This window comes from Myotis nattereri (genome assembly GCF_964212035.1).
Source record: "Myotis nattereri genome assembly, chromosome: 2".
In the NCBI taxonomy this organism is placed as follows: domain Eukaryota; kingdom Metazoa; phylum Chordata; class Mammalia; order Chiroptera; family Vespertilionidae; genus Myotis; species Myotis nattereri.
In genome coordinates this window covers 84,886,552-84,900,916 of record NC_138076.1, presented here as the reverse complement: position 1 = coordinate 84,900,916, position 14,365 = coordinate 84,886,552, and the positions used below count along the sequence as shown (strand labels likewise).

Genomic DNA, 14,365 nt, shown 5'->3' with positions numbered 1-14,365 from the left:
GAACACATGCTTGCCACTCTCAGGGCCAAATTAAGGACATATCAGTAATATTCCTAGAAATTAAAACAAAAAAACATTTTCCTCCAATGAGTTGTTCAGTGTTGTATGATTCTGACTTTAGGAAAACATTCTTATTGCCATCTCCTCTGAAACATAGCCTGTTGACTAGCTTTTTAAAGGGAATTAAGCAACTACCGTGCTTGATTTGCTGAAAATTCTTGATAATTTTCTTTGGGAAAATAAAAGAAAATATTTATAACAAAGCTCTTCAGGTTTTCTGGCCTGCATTAATAATTAAAAGATCAATAAGGGCACTATAGCAGAAGGGTCTACACAAGTATAAATGTGTGCAATTGAATCAATAAGATACATTAAACGATGTTCTCTGCTACCCAGCTGACCGAGAGAGGGCAAAGCAGGTTTAAAAAAATCAATAAAAGGAGGGAAATAGAAAGAGTTATTCCTGAAAATGGGTTTTGATCATCATTCTCTGTTGCGCACTTTACCATCTTTAATGTTGCACTTTTACGGGAAGTCTGAGGAAGCAGAGATTCTTCACGTCAGTGCCTGTGCTGTGGGCAGTACTAAGGGGAAGGAAGGCCTCTGCTGTTTTAAGCCTGAACCTTGAATGACCTCCTGATGTGTCATCCAACTTGGGGGTTTTGAATCCTTTTCCCCATGGTCTTTTATATTTCACATCTTATTTTTCTCCAAATTTGCCTTTTTCCTTTCATACTTTCTGATTCCACAAATACTTGTATTATTAAAAATGACTGGTAATAAATTTTATTGTTTGTTTCAGTTTGATAAATACCATAATGTGTTTTATCGATTGCATTATTGTTTTGTTATATGTAGCAGAGAGGAATTTTTTGTGTCTGTTCAGAAAAGCCAAGTTGTGATCTTTAAAGGCCCAGCCATGGGTTGTTCCTTTAAATGTCATGCTTTCTGATACATTTAAACATTGAGCATTTTTATTAATATTTTTTAGCGTAGAAATACATTCTCTATTTTCCTAAACTCATTTTCTATTTTAAAATGGTAGACCTTTAAAAAGAAATTCTGACATAAAATTGGTTTAACTGAGATATCTTAAAGTACATTACAAAAAATACAGTCACACACCCCTCTTCGGAGACAGAGAAGCCGATAGATAGCAGCCGTCTGGTAGAGAGCCTGCCTAAATATCTTCAAGATGTATCCTGAGCATGATTTTTCTTACCTATAAGATTATGATATGAGATCTCTAAAAATGCAACTAGTCCCTAAGAGCAAGTTCTCTGATTTTGTGTCTTTAAGAGATATCCGATAAAGCTTTGTTCCAAGCAGAGCAAACTGGAATCTCCTTTACATTGGACGTTATTATAGCCTCTGTAACAGGAATGCTCAGTTTCCCCAATTGCTGGTGGTGTGTGCTGTGATTTCATTAACTGATATAGAGTTGTTATTATCTTGGTGCTCATACCTGCAGATGTTAAAACAGCACGTTACTGAAGGTCTTTAGATCCAGGAGTTCTGCAAAGCAGATGACAAGGGTCAGAAGTTGATTGCTTGCACTTCTGTGTCTGCCTCATTGCCTTCCCCAAGACAATTCCCCTAGAAAAGGAAGGCAGGGGGCCCCAGCAGTTTCCAGAGATACGTTCAGATTTGAAGGTGGTGAATTGCAGTAATGACTTTTCATTTATCTCTTGGTTACAGATAAGAATTTCTGATTTGAGGGGATCTTATCCATTGGGTTAGGTTACAGAGGAGTTCAGTGGCCTCAATTCAGTCTGCCCATCAGGCTTGATCTTCCTGCTTCATGATCAATCCTGCTGGAAGTGGGAGTGGGAGACGCCATCCTCGTATTAGTTTCCTAGGGCTGCTGTAACAAAGTGCCCAGGAACAGGTAACTTAAAACAACAAATACTGGTTGTCTCATAATTCTAGAGACGAGGAGTCTGACATGAAGCCATGTTTCCTCTGACACCTGTGGGGGAAGAACCCTTCCTTTCCTCATGCCAGCTCCTGGGGGGTGTTGGCAATCCCTGGCCTTCCTTGGCTTGGGCTCCCCAGCACTCTCATCTCTTCCTTGGTTGTCACATGGAGTCTGCCCTCCTGTGTCCGTATCTTTCTCTTCTTGTAAAGTCACGGTGGATTAAGGCCCACCTGATGATCTCATCTTAATTTGATCATAATTTAAAAGACCCAATTTCCAAGGTCAGGTTTGCAGGTACTGGACATAAGGGCTTCAACATAGTATTTTGGGGAACACAATTCAACACATAAAAATTCTGCAGCTGTTTTCCTCGTCCAAGCTACAGAGAGTTTCTTGGTGTGGGCTTCAGACTGAAGGTCAGGGGTCTGAACAACTGAATTTGGAAACAAGTCTGTGGTCCAAGGAAAGATGGCAAAGCTCTTTAAAGGACAACGCCTTTGGTACATTGAAAATCTGGGTCTCTGTCTCCCTTTGGAACATTCAGACAAAGTCCAGGATAAATCACCCCGTTGGAGGTGGCTTTCTGTAATGCCTTTTGATGCTCCTGACATGTTTGTAAAGCCCAAGATTCGTTTGTGCATAGAGGTTATTATCTTTCAGTTCTTTGTGTGGAAAATAACTGAGCTGATGGTGTTTTTCAATAGCACAGTTACTGACCTTCCCGCATAGCAATTGCTGTCTGGTCTTTGCTCTTTGTTTGCCACAGAAGGTGTTTTCCATACCATTTGTTGTATTTTGTTATTGTTGTTCTAGTTCTCTTATGTGGATGATATAAAACTACTTAGGGTGTATGAAATACTGATATTTTTATTTCCCATCCCACACAATACAGATATGTATGAGTGTGTGTGTGTGTGTGTGTGTGTGTGTGTGTGTGTGTGTGTAGAATGGGGTCTGGTCATCCAGGTAAGAAGGTATACACCAGAGAGTGGTTTGCCCTTTACCCTGTCTAGAAAGAGGGTTCCATTGAGGGGGCAGTTAACAGTGAATCTTGCAGCTGGCCCAGCCCATTAGGTGTGGGCTGCCTTTTATACTCTGTGTGTGCTTTTGTGCAGTTATATGTATTGTGCCAGGGATGTGAGCTGTTATTGCGTTCAGCCTGGCCACTGACTCCCACACCCAGAGCAGTCTGGTCGGGAACTTGCTTTGTCTTGCCTTCCTGGGATGGAGTGTAAGGCCACAGAGAATCCAGTGAGCGCCATGGGCCAGTGAAACAACAAAAAATCATTAATGGACAGTAATTTGAATACTTCCATGCTTTATTCTCTGTATTTTTTGAAAATACCAACTTAATTCTTAAGGGGATTCTCAATTATGAAAATCTTGGAGCAAGATTTAACGTGAATATGTCTTAATATATTTTTTTATGTAATAGCACACTGTATTTTTTTGTAAGGGTACTCTGGTATTATTTTCAGTGCTTAGCAGTTGGAAGCCAATTGACTTAATTTTTTTTTTTTTTTTTTTTGGTAAATGGTAGGGAGCTGATTGGGCATTCATCCTTATTTGGTACGTGTGTTTTAATGACTTGGTGGAAAATGAAACTAACGTTATAAGAATGGAAGTACAGTTTATCCTTGAACAATGTGAGGGTTAGGAGCATCGATCCTCTATGCCAGTGGTTCTCAACCTTCTGGTCCTTTAAATACAGTTCCTCATGTTGTGACCCAATCATAAAATTATTTTTGTTGCTACTTCATAACTGTAATGTTGCTACTGTTATGAATCGTAATGTAAATATCTGATATGCAGGATGGTCTTAGGCAACCTCTGTGAAAGGGTCATTCAACCACCAAAGGGGTCGCGACCCACAGGTTGAGAACTGCTGCCCTATGCAGTCAAAATCTGCATATAACTTTTGACTCCTCTGAAACTTAACCACTTATAGCCTACTGATGACTGGAAGGAGCCTTACCAATAACACAGATAGTAGATTAACACATATTTTGTATGTCATAATATGTATTATATATTCTACTAGAGGCCTGGTGCATGACATTTGTGCACGGGTAGGGTCCCTAGGCCTTGCCAGTGACCAAGGCCAATCTGTGGCAGTCACCTCCCTCTGCAGAGTGACCAGCGGGGCAGTTGGGGGGCCCCAGCTGGCATCCACCTTGGCTGGCCTGGGACCTGTGGGCTGGGGGCAGCTCCTGAATTGAGTGTCTGCCTCCTGCTGGTCAGTGCACGTCATAGTGACTGGTCGTTCCACCATATGTTCTGCTGTTCAGTCAATTTGCATATTAGGCTTTTATTATATAGGATTTTTATAAAAAGTTTGAGGAAACATTATTATGAAAATTAAGGAATAGAAAATACACTTACAGCATTGGACATATTTATTGAAAAAAAGTCCACATATAAGAGGATCTACACCATTCAAGCCCTTGTTATTTAAGGGTCAACTGTGTATTCAAGAGGCTTAAATGGTCATATGTCAATTTCAATTGGTAATAAGGATTTGAATAAACATGGTGAGATAGAGGTTTAATGTGCTTTCTGTTGTTGGATGCTTAGTCATCAGGAGTGGGGGAAGACAAATTATTAAAAATTATTGAGTCATAAAACAGGAGTGGGTCCCTGGAGTTCATCTTTATCTGTCTTGTGTCTCCAGGAAGGTCTGCTGTTGGTTGTGTGAGGCTGTACAAGATTAACACTGCAAATGTGCTGTTTTAAAGGGTTAGCTATGTAGGTGCAGGAGCAAGGGGGTGGTGTTGTAAACCTTTTCAATTATATTCACATTACATATGACTCCGATAAGGTTTGAAATGAATTCCAATGCTGTTAGTATTGATTTTAATTTTCTTTCCATTTTCTTTCTTTGCTTGGGATAAAATGTTAATTAACTCTCACCTGTGAAACTTGTGCGACTCATATTGCTTGTTTAATTTAGATTATAAGCCCATGGGCAGGCTCCTTTTCCCACCTCTGTAGTGTGAAGGGCCCCAATGGCAGAAATGTTTATTACTGTTATGCATTATAATAATCATGATGTTCTGCTTAAGTATTATGCTGATTGCATTTACTCTAGGTGATAGCTTTGGTCCTTTCAACTTGAAAATATTTTATTTTACTTTAAGCAGGTTAGACTAAGTGATTTCATAAGGAAGACTATGCTAGGTACTAAATTGAAATGTAGTTTAAATGCATTTTTAAATTATGTTGGTTATTCTGAGCCAAAAGCAGATACACCTTCAATATAAAGTATGTTTTAATCATTTTTAATCTTCTTTCACTCCAGAATGGCAAAGTGGATTTTTTTCTCTGATTATTACCAAAGAAAGAAGGAAAAATAAGACTGGGGCCAAACTTAAAAAGGTTTGGCTGAGGAAAGGAGTTATGATTGAGTGAAAACAGGTGACTATAATATTCTGCTTAGAAATATCTTCAACAGGAACTTTAAAAAATTATAAACTCTGTCATTTACTGTAGAAGGCTCCATCCATGGAAAGTGACAGAAAACTGAAGTACATGATCAGAATAATTCAATTCAGAAAACATTCCATGTGAACTATCTCAACAGAGAAAACCTCATTAATTAAAACGGACTTGGAAATTTAAAATAGTGAAGTTTAAATTAATGTAATCTCTAGTGTTTGACAAATTGATGTGATTATCCAAGGCCATTACCTAGAATTCAGCAGAGGTTCTGGGTAGTGGGGAGGGAGTCAGAGAAAACCTGGGCTAGCTTAGTGGATCTGTGCTTGTCATAACGGGTTACTTGTTTTATTCATTTGGTAGACATTTATTGGGCACCTATTGTGTAATTGGCATTGTGCTAGGAACTGAGCATTCACAGATGAGTGACATTGCTTTCTGCTCTCAAGGATGAGACACACCATAAAGGAAGAGTTAGGAAACTACATAAAAGGTCAGTGGTAGGTTACAAGTTATCATAGAAATACTGAGAATGGATAGCTAGACTAGCCTAGGAGCCAGAGAGAGCTACTGGGAGGAGGTGATGCCTGAGCTGAATCCTGAAGAATGAAGGTGCTGATGAGGGGACAGCATGAACAAAAGCACTGAGGTCAGAAATAGCACAGGCACAACAGGAAGCCCCAAGCAGTTCTTGGACCACAGAGATGAGGGGCAGTGATGGGAAGGTGAGGAGTGGACAGAGGCCAGATTGGAACTTATGTTAAGGAGTTTGGGTTTTGTCCTGTAGATGATATGGTGCTGCTGAAGGCTTCAAGTAAGGATGTGATGGAGTCAGTTTTGTGTCTTACAAAGATCTCTGGGGTGTGGTTTCTTGAAAGAGGATGGATTTGAGGCTGGAACAAGTCCAGAGGCATGCAAACCAGTTAGGAGACTTTCTGAGTTATCCAGGGAAAAAAAGGAAACATTAGAATCTCATTAGTAAAAACAGCAGATCTTGGAGATTAACTGGATATACTGTAGATTCTGAGGGCAACGGAACAAAATAGAATGAATCTCTGACACCTTGTTTATATATCTAATGGATTGCTGGTGTTAACAAATGAAATTGAGAACAAAAGTGGAGGATCAGTGTTTTGGGTGGAGGTGAGGATTTGCCTAATTTGATATGCCATGGGATATAAACAGATCCTCTGGTACAAGGCATGCCCTGGAGGTACACCTACCAGCTTCTTCTTCTTCCCTTCTTATCTTTTCTTTGCTGCTTCACTATAGATTCATTGGAGCCAACTATAGTAATGGATTTGGGAGTCATTACATATGGGTGGAAGATAAAATTGTAAGAATAGGAAAGATCTGCGCCTCCCCCCCCCCCCCCCACACACCTCAAAGGGTAGAGGGGATCCCCCACGAGCATAGAAAGGACCCTACACACAGGGTGGAAGAGATCTTCCAAAAATGAGGGATGGCTCCCAGAGCAGGAGCAGAGGGGATTCCTCCCTAAAGAGTGGGTGGTAATTCAAAAAGGGACCCAGTGCAGAAAAGATCTGTGTGATTTACAAAGTTCACTTTTTTTCTGTCCCTAAGACAAAGGTTTACCTACTCCTTCCATTAGATAGACATTAATATGTTCAGGCCACTTGCCATTTGCTTTCTTTTATAGTCCCCTTTAAGATCTTAACTTTTACAGTTTGATTCCACTTTGATCAAAACATTGGCTTCTGTGAGGTGATGGGGAAATAGCAGAGATTATTCTACACATGTTTACCTAAGACTTCTCTTATTAGGAATATTTTGTGTGCCAATTTATTTTTCAAGATAACAAACATGAACAAAGTTTTACAAATATGTTAATAGATGAAAAAATCATGAATTTTTGGTGGGTTATTGTTCAGATGTTTGAAAATCACTTTTTGTCTATCACACGAATTAAATTTTATTTACATTAGACATGTGCCTTCTTCATAAATAATGCAAAGAGAGATGTTTACTTGGCTTACCTGAATTATCCTGAATACCAAATTTGCAGAGTATGAGGTAAGAGGTTCTACTGTAATTTAATAAAAAAAAAATAGTGTTTTAATCTGAGTCAAATGGATACTTATTTAGACTTTCTACTTTATCTTAGCGTATATAATTATATTTGGAGTACATATTGAGTAAATGCAAATGTAGGGAATGTTGGATATTGTGGAATATTGAATTTTCTATGTGTCCCATGTTCTGCCACTTTCTCACTGAATGACATCAGGCAAAGGAGATAACTTCTTTGGGCCTCTGTTTTTTTCATGTGTAAAACAGAAGGACTGGACTAAGTCATTGGCTCTGTGGTTATTATGATTATTATTCTTGATTGAGTGATGAAAGTTGAGAGAGGCTCAGGTTTGAGTTGGAAGGTAGCTGTGTGCCAGGGAACTCACTAAGAACTTAACTGGCCAAAGAAAGGGCAGAAACTTCTCTTCTCCCAATCACTCAGATTCTTGATGTTCCACACACCTCCATTTGCTATTTAAAATAATGGACTGATGGATCTCAGAGGGAAGGCCGCATGGGTGGGGAGAGATTAATTTATATGCATTCATGCATAGTGCAGGGACACAGACCATAGTGTGTGAAAGCCTTGGAGGGATGGGTGTGATGTGGAGGGGTCAATGAGGAAAAGCCGCATATCTGTACTACTTTCAACAATAAAGTTAAATTTAAAAAACATGTTAAACTATTTAAAAACAAACAAAAATGAATCTTTAAAAATAAAATAATTTAGACAAAATGTTTTACAAAGATTCATGATTGGATTATAAATATGTGGTCCGTTTTTTTTCTCCAAATTGTGTTTTGCAAAGAGGTGTGATGCACAAAATTCGTGCATGGGGGGTGTCCCTCAGCCCGGCCTGTGCCCTCTCGCAATCCAGTGCCCCTCGGGTAGGGTCCCTAGGCCTGGCTGGTGATCAGAGCCTATGGGGCTTTCCTTTTCCTGGCCACTGGCAGCTGGCCCCGCCCCCACCACTGCTTACCATCTGTGTGGCACTGACCTCCCCTGCCCCCACCACCAGTCACCTCCCTCTGTGGGCGACAGGTGTGAGGTGTGATCGCTTGTCTGACCTGGGCCTCCCTCTGCGGGGCAATTTCTGGCTGGCCCTGCACACCCGCCACAGCATCGCTGGCTGGTGGCCTGGGCCTTCCTCTTTGGGACGATCATGGAGGTCCGCACCCACATAGATCACCCTGCTGGCTGGTGCCTTGGCCTCCCTCTTTGGGGCGATCGATTGTAGAGCCCCCCTATCAATCTCCCCGCAGAGGGTGGCCTGGGCCTCCCTCTGCAGGATGATTGTGGGGTGATGGTGGGGGCCCCCCTGACCAATCGAATTGCACCCGTCTTGCTGGCCTGGCGCCAGTGCATGTCATAGCGTGGTCATCCAGAAGGTTGTCTGGACGTGGTTCTGCTGTTCGGTAATTGGGTCGATTTGCATATTATACTTTTATTATTATAGATTTATTATTGGCACTCAACCAAAGGAATTAGTGTTTAGATAAGTCCTGGAAAATACTACTTACCAAACCCCTTTCTCAGAAATTCCCAATGCGTCTCACATTTTCCAGGAATTTCTCCTGCAAACGGATATATTTTTTATTCTGGAAGTTCTCAAATGAATTCCTGTTTTACTTAGAATATGTTACCATCCCAGAGAGTACTTGATCTTAGAAAATTTTATGGGGAACAATGATGTATTTGCCTAAGCTCTCCAGATGTTCACTGAAGGTATAGGGTATTAAATGCCAGAGAGATGAGTGCTATGCTATACTCAGATGCATATCACCACCCTGTGAATTCTTACAATCTAAAGAAGCCTGGAAAATGCATATGGAATGAAATAAAATGCTTTTCCCCCCCTCAAGAGCTTTAAACTGACAAGTAATGCCATTTTTATTCAGATAGTCTTTAGTTGCACAGTAAGCAAGATAGTTGAACTGAAACTTATGAATTTGAGGTTTCACTGTTTCATTATGAGGACAGTCCTAGAAACAGAATGTGCCCTGACTTGTGAAACCCCACCTGGTTTGATTCTTAGGTCTTTAGCCCTGTCCCTACCTCATTCCTGTCCCTTCTCCTTTCTCCAGGGAAAAAGGAAAAGAAAGATGAAAAGAAAAGAGGAAAGGAAAATAGGAAGAGGGGTGATTGTGCTTATAAAAGCTCTAGGGGTATTGCATTCTGGCAGCTGGCATCATGGCCTTTAGTACATAGCCTATTCTACATTTTTATAGTAGAAAATAGTAAGGGGGGGATGGCTTTTGTTTTAAACTTGGAATGATTTGTTGTTGTGGGTTGGTGATAATAGTATTTATATGAGATGTGCTAATGATTATTTTGGATCTACAATAACCTTAATATTTGATTTCTTTAAAGTGAAACAATCAATAAGCAAATCCCTAAAAATAATGATAATAATTCTAGCAAAGTCTTAAAAGAAAACAACTCCTCAAAGTTGGTAATATTTTTCAAATGGTTTCATACATTTCACTAATGGTGGGGCCAGTAGAGAGGGTAGTCTGGGAAGGAGATTAGAGAGAGGCTGTCTATAACAGTCAGTCAATGTAAGATTTATTCAGACTACCCCTCGCCACACCCCTGCCTGGGCTTTCCTCTCTCCCCTTTTCCTCCTCAGCAGCCACTTTTGCCGCCCCTGACCTCAGGGAGCCACATGCCTAAAATAAACTTTCTAGAACAACTTTGTAATGGCAGCCTAATTATGTTGTCTGACAGTCAAATGGAAAAGAACGCAGATTGAATCCATTTTACTCAATGTCTCCATTGTCTACCGGGAAGGAGGGCCAGCACAGTTTCCGGGATCCCTGCGAAGAGAACTTCAGTGGGGTGTGGAGAGGTGAGAACGACCCCTTAGTGTTGGGTTTACAGGAAAGTGTTGCTCTTTATTCCCACCTGGCTGAATAAGTGTGATGATGAAATAGCCACAGAACAGTTATTATGAAGGATGTAACTTGACCCCATGAAAATGACTTGGGGACATCTGCCTTTGCTTAGAGTTTGAGATGGGGAGAAGTGCACCAGAAAAGAGCGGGGAGGTCAGTACTGAAACTGCATGGGGGGAATCAGGGAGAGGTGTAAGGTCTCCCCTAGTGCGAACATGGCCTTGAGGTCAACGCTGAAACACTACTGCCTAAAAGAAACGTTTCCTCCGTCTTTTCGGGCTGAATTCTGTCTAAAGGAGAATTTCTCCTTCCCCCATCAAGCCAATTCTTCTTGCCCTTAATTGTTTAAAGTATGTGTAATATTTGTTGGGGGATTCAGGTGTTTGTCTGTAGTTCATTTTTCAAAATCACGCAGATAATAGAATGGTCACTGAATAATTAAAATTGAAACATGAAAATTTGCTTAGCGGAAGTCAGAGTTTAAAACCTCAAGATTTTTGCCACCCTAGCCAGTTTGGCTCAGTGCATAGAGCGTCGGCCTGCAGACTGAAAGGACCCAGGTTCAATTCCGGCCAAGGGCATGTACCTTGGTTGTGGTCACATTCCGGTTAGGAGGTGTGCAGGAGGCAGCTGATCGATGTTTCTCTCCCATCGATGTTTCTAGCTCTCTATCCTTCTCCTTTCCTCTCTGTGAAAAATCAATAAAATATATTAAAAAAACACACAAAAAACCTCAAGATTTTCTTTGTCCTTTGCTGTGAGCTTTCCTATGGGTTTACGTGTTCTAAATTGCATGATTATACTTTGTTTTATCCCTTTTTTTTTGTAAATATGTGGTTTGCTTTGAGAAGTAATATTGTCATCATGTGCTCCTTGGACCATATCTGGTTACCAAAAAAGTTAGGAGCATCAAAACTATCTAAAAGTGGCTTACAGCTGATCAGAAACAGAAAGTGGCTGTAGAAATAACAACAGCAGAGATCAACAGTCACTTTTCATGCAGATATTTCTTACTTGTGGAAGATAAATTTAACTCAGGAGACAAAAGATATGCTCTTATTTGTAAAAGTCTGACTTCCCAATGCCTGCCCTGGCCTCAGGAAAAGGAGCATGACTTTGACTGACACCCCGTAGCTCTTTTGAGCCCTCTGTTTGGTACACTTCACAGCAAGAGAATAACAGCATCACTACTTGGTGATTCCCGAGGCCTGCATTCTTTAGATTGCTGGTGATTATAAAGACCCAATTAGCCATGTCCTGATTTCTTAACCTTCAATCATTTCAGAGAAGCAGGGTTCTCTACAGTCAACTGGCTCAGAGTGATTGGCTAGTGGTTGCTTACTCAGTGGGAATGGAAACCATATTTGACTTTCTCATAATATATATATATATACAAATTAGGTAGGGACGCCGTAATGGTCACGACCAGCTCAGGAGGAGGGTTTGCATGTGGCCCTGAGCCTGAGAGAACAACACGCAGGAGTGCCTGCTCTGAGCCTCCGTGGCACGGCTGGGGGCAGGCCCGCAGTGGATACATAGGGGTATTTGCTGCAAACTGCCGCGGCCAGACTGTGAGGGTCAGTAGGACATCCCTTGAGGGTTCCCAGACTGTGAGATGGGGCAGGCTGGGCTGCGGGACCCCCCCCCCCCCCCGACTCAGTGCATGAATTTCGTGCACCGGGCCTCTAGTTAAAAAATAAAATGTTTCCATCACTCATTCTAAATAACAGTCAGAAAAATATTAGCTTATCCTTTCCTGCCAAGGTCAAATGCTTTAGAATTACAACTTAATAATCAAGAAAGTTGGGAAATACATCCCATGTAATAACATTTGAATGCTCCACATGCACGAGAACATTAGTTTTGTTGTGTCAAACACCAGAGCATTCAGTGGTGGCAGTCCTGCTCTCCTCCCCTCCTCCCAATGGTTCTGTGTCCTCATGATGAGAATAGTAGAGTCAGATAATTTTTCTTTTGTAGGGATCTTGGATATGCTGCATTCATAGTCACTAAAGTAAGAGTGTATTTCTTGCATAGATTTAAATAGAAGCTCTGTGTGTGTGAAACATGGTATTTGTCTTTCTCTGACTGGCTTATTTCATAATACTCTCCAGGCCCATCCATGCTGTTGCAAAAGTTAAAATTTCTTTTGTTTGTTTGTTAATCCTCACTCAAGGATATTTTTCTACTGATTTTGGAAGAGGGAGAGGGGGTCACAGAGAAACATTGATGTGAGAGAGACACATCACTTGGCACTTGGTTGCCTCCTACACACCCCTTGACTGAGGCTGGGGATCGAACATCCAATCCAGGTATGTGCTCTTGACCAGTAATCGAACCCACAACCCTTCGGTCTACAGGCTGACATTCTAATCACTGAGCAACACCAGCCAGGGCTTTTTTTTTTTTTTTTTCACTTGAGTAGTATTCCAAGAATCTAATGAACAAAATAGAAACAGACTCATAGGTGCAGAGAACAGACTAACAGCTGTCAGAGGAGAGGGGGATTAGGGGCTGGGTGAAAAAGGTGAAGGGATTAAGCCACAAAGAAAACCTCAGAAAGAAACAATAGTAAGGTGATTGCCAGAGGGAAGTGAGGTGGGGGAGGTAGAAGAAGGTAAAGGGGGGATAAATAATGATTGAAGAAGATTTGATTTTGGGTGGTGAATACATAATACAATATACAGATGTACACTTGAAACCTATATAACTTTATTAACCAGTGTCGCCCTATTAAATTCAATAAAAGTTAAAAAACAAACAAAACAAACAAAAAAAAGAAAGAAAAAGAAAGGGAGGGGTGAGAGAAAGAGAGTCTTCCTTTGAGGAAGGAAGAATTAGATAAATATGAATTAGAAACCATGCAGAATCTTCAAGTTCATTTTCTTCTAAAGTCTATTATTGGGATTATAATACAAAGGCAAACTTACTAGTTTTTGTTTAATCTTTACATATGCTTTTGGTATTTATTGAGTTCTGGTCAAGGGAAATACTCAAATGAATAAAACATTTCTTGTGCTCAGGTACAGAAGAATAGATGACTTCATCACTGTAGTAGGATTGTGCTGCCAGGAGAGAGGGCGGCAAGGTGCCCTGGGAGTTCTCTCTGCTGTCCTCTCCATCCCTGGGATTAAAGAAACAGATGTCAACAGGAGGACAGAAGGAGAAACCAGGTGTCAGACATAGAAGGGAGAGTACGGAGCGGAGAGACCAGGCCAGTTTGGACCCAGCACTCAGGGTCCTGGGGAGGATAGATATGCCATTCCCATTTCTGCAGAAGCATGTGTTACCTTTCATGCATGAGAAGTCCTTTGTATACATTTGATTTATTTAATTGAAAGGAACTGGCGAAGAGGCAAACTAGGCACTTCTATTTGGGCAATAGCAAAAGAACATGAAAAATGAATCCCTAGAATCTGGTCCTGGTGTTCACAGCATTATTTAAAAGACCTAATGTGATGTCACATGTGATTTATGCTGTGTAGGTATTTTTCTACTGTGTTGGAAGCAGATAGGTATTAGAGTGTAATATATTATGTAGTTTCAAATATAAAAACTGCTTAGTGATGGGAAGAGATAAGGTGTTGTACTGCTGATTAGATAGCCTGGAATAACTGTTTTCAGTGGCAAAACTTATATTTGGACATTTTTATCCTAATGAAATGTTCAGGCGTCTAATTTACTATTTTTCCTACTTGTAGTTGGAGGGTTTTGTACAATTCTTTCTTTCACATATTAATTAATTAATTTATTTATTTTCTCTCTTTTTCTTTCTTTCTTGTCTTTTTAGTTTCCTCAGGCAATTGTATAGATGTGTAAAGTGCCACCACGAATTTGAAAGAGAGCCCCACGCAGCCAAAAAGAGTCTTGGATCCCATTTATAGCTGTGATATCAATTCACTTCTAGTTGTGAGTATCTTCAATGACTCATTTTGTCTTGGGCTTTCCTTTTTATAAAAGTGCGTTAAAATACATTTGTACTCACAGAGTGCTTTTTACCTGGTTGAAATGAATATAAGAAGACTAAGACTCTAAAGTGCTTTTAGAAATAACAGATAGAGTCAGCTGTGTTCCAATTTTTAATTT

At 40.5% G+C, this 14,365-nt stretch overlaps 1 protein-coding gene across 1 annotated transcript in view; it reads left to right on the top strand.

Moving 5' to 3' along the window:
- The window catches only part of ENOX1 (ecto-NOX disulfide-thiol exchanger 1), a 593,708-nt gene that overhangs the window by 52,097 nt on the left and 527,246 nt on the right, over positions 1–14,365 (top strand). The window contains exon 2 of the mRNA XM_081082747.1: positions 14,070–14,188. The gene's annotated coding sequence lies outside the window, so the exon portion shown is untranslated. The remainder of the gene's footprint in view (positions 1–14,069; positions 14,189–14,365) is intronic.